This window comes from Mixophyes fleayi, chromosome 4, assembly GCF_038048845.1.
Source record: "Mixophyes fleayi isolate aMixFle1 chromosome 4, aMixFle1.hap1, whole genome shotgun sequence".
Lineage (NCBI taxonomy): Eukaryota > Metazoa > Chordata > Amphibia > Anura > Limnodynastidae > Mixophyes > Mixophyes fleayi.
In genome coordinates, this window is record NC_134405.1 from 61,945,312 (window position 1) to 61,953,113 (window position 7,802).

Here is a 7,802-nt window from a genome sequence, read left to right on the forward strand (position 1 = left end):
ACTATTCTCTCTACACTCTCTCTCTCTCTACTCAGCTAAATTTAACAATTTAAGTCTGTGTGTTTGGTGTGCCTTCCCTTATAAAAATGACAGATAAAGGAAAGAGCCCTATGGCAAAATATTTCACATGTTCAAGATGTAATGTAAAATTACCTTGTGGGCAGAAGGACCCGTTGGCACTCTGCTCTGTCTGCTAAGGAGGGGTCCCCCCTGCGCAAACCCAGCATATTTCAGCCCCACTGACGGAGGAACCGGCCTGGGTGGCCTCCCTGACAGTCGGTTTCCTCTTTAGCACAGATGGTTTTACAATCCAATCAATTGCTATCTAGTGTGGCAACCTCGGTGGCTAATAATGCTAGTACACCTTTGGGCCTCCCCGCTACCTCAGGTTCTATTGGAACGTCTATACCAGGACCTTCCTCATTACTTACGGACCAGGCCCCTGTTCCCACAGAATCGGCATGGTCCGCAGCATTTATAAAGGGTTTGGATAAACTGAACCAGTTACTTGAATCCCCAAACATCCCGCCTGCTAAAAGAAAGCGGCCTAGATCCGCTAATACCCTTATGGTCCTTTCAGACTCGGGGGTTTTCAGAGGAGGAAGGGGAAATTAATTCTGATCCTGACCAGGTTCAACCTTTGGGACAGAAAGAAAACATTAAAAGCCAATTTATTGATGATTTGTTTTTAGCGGTGAGACAAGCGTTGGACCTCCCAGAACCGGAGGATCCTACTCCTAGAGACAGAAGTCTCTTTAAGAAGGCCAAAAGGAAGGCTATCCGTTTTCCCTCTTCTGTAGAACTCAAAGATATTGCAGAGGGATCCTGGAAACGGCCTGATAGAAGGTTCTCTGTTCCCAGAAGGTTCTCTTCCCTGTATTCATTGCAGGAGGAAGACGTGGCTCGCTGGGAGAGTATTCCTAAGGTGGATATTCCAGTAGCCCGTTTGGCCAGACACACTTTACTACCAGTCCCAGGTTCAGCAACTCTGCAGGATGCCACTGATCGCAGAGTGGAATCCCAGCTGAAATCTATATTTGTGGCTGCGGGTTCTTCTTTTAGACCCACATTTGCTTCAGCTTGGGTTGCTAGAGCCATGGAAGCATGGGCAGACCAACTGGCAGAGGCCTTACAGGACTCTGATTTACTTCACCTGGCTTTGCATTTGAAAGAAGCATCGGGATACCTTTATGAGGCGGCCCAGAACACAGTGTGTGTGTCCTCTATTCAGGCTGCATCTATTTCAGCAGGAAGAACGTTATGGCTGAAATCCTTGGAAGGAGATGCGGAATCAAAAAAGTCTGTTGAAACCATTCCTTTTTCAGCAGCAGGTTTGTTCGGCCCGGAACTGGATACTATAATTTCCCAGGCAACAGAGGGCAAAAGCACTTCTTTGCCGGTATTCTCAAGTAGGGGCCGGACTCCTCGGCTCAGCTCCTTTCGTCAGCCCTTTAGGGGGAACTCCTTGCCCAGGGGACAGTCATTTAGAGGTAGACAACCAAATGCTCGAGGCTCCTCTGGGGTAGATCCTCGTTTGCAGCTAGGCGCCAGGCCTCCAAGACACAAGAGAAGCCTGCATGCTGACGACCACTCTACTCTGCCGGAAGTGGCGCCAGTGGGGGGACGTCTGTCTTTGTTTCGGGAACAATGGGCAGCGTCATCCCAAGACCCTTGGATTTGGGGCATTATATCAAAGGGGTACATGATAGACCTGCTGGGTCCTGTACCACATCGTTTCTTTGTAACCCCGAGATCCAACAAGAAGACAGGCGATACAGGCTTGTGTTGCCTCTCTTCTTTCGCAAAGAGTCATCTGCAGGGTCCCAGTCAACCAGAAGGGACAGGGGTTTTATTCAAACCTGTTTCTGGTCAAGAAGCCGGACGGGTCCTTTCAACCCATTTTAAACCTAAAGAACCTCAATGTGCACTTACGGGTGGACAGATTTCGGATGGAATCCCTGAGGTCGGTAATAAACGGCTTAGTGAACAATCAGTTTATGGCCTCCATAGACATAAAAGATGCATACCTTCACATTCCCATTTGGAGCGACCATCAGTCTCTCCTAAGATTCACAGTGGGGTCCTCCCACTATCAGTTTCGGGCCCTTCCACAGCTCCGAGGGTCTTCACGAAGATCATGTCGGTCATGGCGGCATGTCTTCACTTAAAGGGAGTTCAGGTCGTGCCTTATTTGGACGATCTGCTCATCAAATCCTCCTCAGAGATTTGCTTACGTCAGCACTTATCCCTCACCTTGGCAGTCCTCGAGAGCCATGGATGGCTGATAAACTTAAAGAAATCCCAGATGGTTCCTTGTCAACGCATGGTCTTACTGGGGCTTATGGATACCAGTCGGCAGAAGGTGTTCCTGCCTACGGAGAAGATCAGTTCAATCCGGGCTATAACAACTCAGGTCTTGGCCTCTCCCAATCCCTCAATTCATTTGTGCATGCGGCTGCTTGGGAAGATGGTGGCCTCCTTCGAAATGATCCCCTTCGGCCGGGCTCATTCTCGATGCTTCCAGTGGGATCTGTTACGGAAATGGTCAGGATCCCACATACACTTGGATCTCCAGAGGATTTCGCTGTCTCCGGGGGCGAGAGAATCGCTCCAATGGTGGCTGAATCAGGATCACATGTCGGTGGGCAGGTCTTTCGCTTCATGGTCATGGATCATAGCCATGACAGATGCCAGCCTGAGAGGTTGGGGGGCGGTAATCCTGCACCTCCGGCTCCAGGGACTTTGGTCGGTTCAGGAATCAGCCTTATCAATAAACGTGTTGGAGTTGAAGGCAATTCTTTTAGCCCTTCGGGGGGCCCAGTCCCCCCTCCAGGGCCACCCTGTCAGAGTTCTGGGTGGTCTGCCGGTAATTCTAATAGCTCCCTCATGGCCGCACCAAGTGTGGTACGCGGACATAATCTCTATGGCGGAAGGACAAGGATTTCGTCTTCCGTCACGAGACGACCTTCTTCTTCAAGGTCCCTTCCGTCACCAGAATTTACCTCGGCTGAGTTTAACGGCATGGCTGTTGAAGCCAGCCTCTGGAGGGCTAGGGGTTTTTTCTCCAGTGTAGTGAACACTATGATGCGAGCTAGAAAGCCAGTTTCAGCTCGCATCTATCACCGGATTTGGCGAGCCTATATCAGATGGTGCGAAAATAGGACATGTCACACGTCTTCCTTTCGTCTCCCTCGCTTATTGGCTTTCCTTCAGGATGGGTTGGAAGCGGGGCTTCGTTTAGGTTCCCTAAAAGTTCAGGTATCGGCACTTTCAGTCTTTTTTCACTTGAAATTAGCGGATTTGCCAGATATCAAGACTTTCCTTCAGGTAGTCTTACATATTCAGCCTCCCTATGTTCCGCCTACAGCACCGTGGGATCTTAACCTGGTACTGGATATGCTTGGGGGGCCTCCTTTTTGAGCCTTTACTTGAGGCAGATTTTAGGTGTTTGACCTGGAAGGTCGTCTTTTCTTTTGGCAATTGCATCGGCACGTAGGGTGTCGGAATTGGAAGCTCTGTCTTGCCGGGAACCATATCATCTGGTTTTTCACGAGGACAGAGCGGTTTTGAGAACACTCCCCTCTTTTGTTCCAAAAGTGGTGCCCTCCTTCCATTTGAACCAGGAAATTGTAGTTCCGGTTTTTTCATCTACTTCTCTGTCTGATCTGCAGTCTATGGAAAAGTAAGATGTGGTTAGGGCTCTCCGTATTTATGTCAAAAGAACATCTCAAATTAGACGAACAGATTCCCTGTTTGTTCTCTATGATTCTAACAAAAGAGGCTGTCCAGCCTCTAAACAGTCCATTGCAAGATGGATTACGGCAACTATTAAGCAGGCTTACATAAGAGCTAACCTTCCTGTGCCTGAGAGACTTACGGCCCATTCCACCAGATCGGTAGGAGCGTCATGGGCAGCAAAAAATGGGGCTTCTGCTGACCAGCTTTGCAGGGCAGCCACCTGGTCCTCTGTCCACACATTTACCAAATTCTATCAATTTAATGTATTCGCATCCGCGGTTGCAAATTTCGCTCAAAGTGCTCTACGAGCGGGGCTTTCAGAGCGGTCCCACCCTTAGGGGGCTGCTTTAGAACTTCCCCATGGTAAGCAGTGTCCCCCAGACTGGATGAAAGAGAAAAGAGGATTTATATACTTACGTTAAATCTGTTTCTCTGATTCCGTCTGAGGGACACTTCGATCCCTCCCTTCTGCCTTTCCTCTGTATGCTCTTGGTTGATTGCCCTAACTCCTTGGGGCTTTTTTAATTAACTGAGGAGGAAGAGGCGGGGGGATTGTAGAGGAGAGGGGTCTGTCAGCAATGCTAAAGATTAACTAGCTAGGTGCCAACTCCCCTCCTCCCCTCCTCAAGCCATGGTAAGCAGTGTCCCCCAGTCGGAATCAGAGAAACGGATCTAAGGTAAGTATATAAATCCTCTTTTACTAATATGTTTTAGAATATAAAACAAACTTCAAGTTACTTTGGTGCAGCAGCAGTTGGCTCTACATAAATTCATACATGTCCCCTATTGTGGGAGATTAAGTTAATAGATTAACACTGCTAATCATTTTCAAAAAAGTTTTCAAAAACTACACTATTTTGGTATTTTAAAAACAAATAAGTAACAGAAAAAAAGTACTTCATTGTAACATAAGCTTGCCAGGTCTAGTAAGTAAATGGTTTCTTATTTTTCAATCCTCCATGGTGGCCAATACAATTGGTAGAATCCCTTTTGTCTTTAAGTAGAGACATGATAGAAAACTCCCCCAGATGAGGCAGGTCTTCCTATTCCTCTATGCCTTTTCTTTTCTCCAGTAATAGGTAGGTCTGATAGTGTCGTATTGTTTTCTGTAGTGCATGGCACACCATCCAATGGTGTAAACGGAGGGAGCAGATCTAGTGTAGGAAATGTAAATTTGGTGCCAATTTTCAGACCTCTGCTTTGCATAGGTCACGGCAGAAAGATGGAGACCAGGCTGAAGAAGGGCTAGGAAATGCACTAAATCGTTTCCTGCCTTGGGGAACGTTTATTCACGGTCGTTTGGTGTGCCGTGGAATGAAGCCAGAGACAAGTCAGGTGTGCTTGATTCCTTATGTATATATACTGCCCTGTCTCTTCAATTTGCAAATGGATCAGAGAAGCAATTATACAAGAGGATTGAGCATAAGGTGCCAGAGAACCTGAGCGGCTACTCAACATGGGCAGTAGCTGTTATGGGTCTGTTCAAAACCAATTCCTTGATTACAGTCATGGAGCCAGACACATGATATAAACGTTTAAACTGTTTATTGCAGAAAAGGTATAGTCCAGGGAAGGCAAAATAAACAGTAAACCGTTCAGGCTGAATGAAACAACGGATTTCCAGATCTTGGCAAACAACAGGTAAATAATAATGAAATGCAGCAAATAACTTAACTGAAACCAGTTAGCAGTAGTAGCCAGAAACATGCAGGTAATCCAGGGATAAAGACACATGAGCGGGCTAGGAGCTTCATTATATGCAGGTCCTACACTGACCTATATGCTTTAAACACCATTAAAATGCAGACAAAGATACAAAGCAGATCATAACAGTAGCAACATCTTTCATCATCAACATTAATTTATAAAGCCCCAGCAAATGCCGAAGCGCTTTATAATTGGGAACAAACATTTACAAGACAATACTGGGTAATACATACAGACAGAGAGGTAAGAGGGCCCTGCTCGCAAGCTTACAATCTATGGGACAATGGGAGTTTGAAACACAGGCATGTGCTACATCATATTGCACAATGGACCAGCTAGAATGCAAAGGTAAAAGTATTCAGTGGGCTGTGTGATCAGTCACACAGCAATGTTGGTCACAGGGTTGTTGTCTTGTGTTAGCTGTGTAGAGGGAGGTAATAGGGTAACCTAAGGAGATTACGATGCTGGTTGAGGAATATTATAAGCTTGTCTGAAGAGGTGGGTTTTTAGAGAATGCTTGAAGGTGTGAAGACAAGAGGAAAGTCTTACTGTGCGAGGGAGGGAATTCCACAAAGTGGGTGCAGCCCGAAAAAAGTTCTGTAACCGGGAATGAGAGGATGTGATGAGAGCAGAAGAGACGCAGATATTGTGCAGAACTGAGGTGTCGAGTTGGGAGATATTTTGAGACAAGTGAAATGTATGTCGGTGCAATTTTGTTGACGTCCTTGTATGTTGGCAGAAGAATTTTATATTGGATTTGTTAAAATACAGCAACCAATATAGAGACTGACAGAGTGGCTCAGCAGAGGAAGAACGGTTTGGGATGGGGATGCCTTATATAACTTATGGAGGGGAAGGTTTAACCTGCCTCTACCTAAACTGGGATGGGGTTCTACCCATTGTAATGGCTGCCTGGGGGTATTTTGAGGGAAAGGAATTGATACTATCCATAATTTGGATTTCTTTGTCATTTGTTTAAAAGATCTTGGAATGTTCGATTTGTCCCAGACAAGCCAATACCAAGAGTGACCCAGCCAGTTCCTGGTGTGAATTCATAAATAAATGATGGATATTTGAGGGATTGGTAAAGGGATGTATGACAATGTAAATTGCACATGGGGCATGCAGAGAAAGCTGGACACGTACATATCTCCTAACAGTTTCTCTTTTGGACCAAAATCCCATCCAGCTTTCTTACCAAATTGTTGCTCGTTGTGTTTTAATATATAGTTAAGTTCCACTTTGGAACCAGAAATGGCTGTCTATTCATCCGATGTATTATGTGTTTGTGGTGTATGTAATCGTGTTTTGTGATTTCTGTACAAACGTATGTCAGTGTTTATACACATGTCTGAGAACACAAAAAATGTGCCTCTAACAAAGCTTAAAGTAGACCTGTTAACAAAAATTAAAAGGGGGGAGGGTTTCCTGGAAATGGTCACTTCCAGACGGCTTCCTCCAGACGTCACAGCTTTATACGTGTAGAGGAAACCTAGCCGAATAATGCATTATGCATGCTCCTGACCGGCTTCCTCTACACGTCACAGCCTTACTGATGCGTGGGCTGGGAGACAGCATGGTGCCCTGGAGAAGATGGTCTCTCCTTTATTGGCCACATAGTATACGAGACACTAACAAAAGCAAAGTATAAATAAAATAATGCTGAAGGAACTGGCATCAGTTCCACTTTAAATGTCCTTAGTTCATTTGGTATGTTGAGATATGTGCAGTTATACAGTGTGTTTGTTGGGGCTCATTTACATCTATTTTTTGTTTTTAGATTTGTCATATTAATACATGAAAAACACCTTTTAAATTGGTCCAATAAGTTTCATTTCCCACTGCTGTGCTCTTGAATTTTAATGACTTTTCACATTTTAAAATGCGGCGTAACTTATTTCTTGTGCGTTAATGCGCGTTCCATATACAATAGATTGTATTGGTAAAAGCACAATGCATGAAAAGCCAGTAAAAATGCATAATCAAAATGCATGCAAAGCGCATGCAAATTTATTGCATTTTACCCGTTTTTCCCAGCAATAAGTTAAAACAATACATTTAAAGAAAGGTAGACACCAGTCTGTAATAACATATCAGCAGACATTTTACTATAAGATTAATGTGTGTTACAAGCTATAGCAAACACATTTGATAATACAATGTGACTCTTGGATGACCAGACTTTCCACCAGCTTTTAATAGTCAACTGTAAGGCTGGAACAGTGCCTGATTCAGAGAGGGGGTGATCAATCGCTCCACCCTCAGCAGGGGTGTGCAGCTTGTGGTCACACCATGTACATATGCCTGGTGGCATAGAATCCTGCCCAACTGCTCCAGTTGTGTTTTAAACACCATCG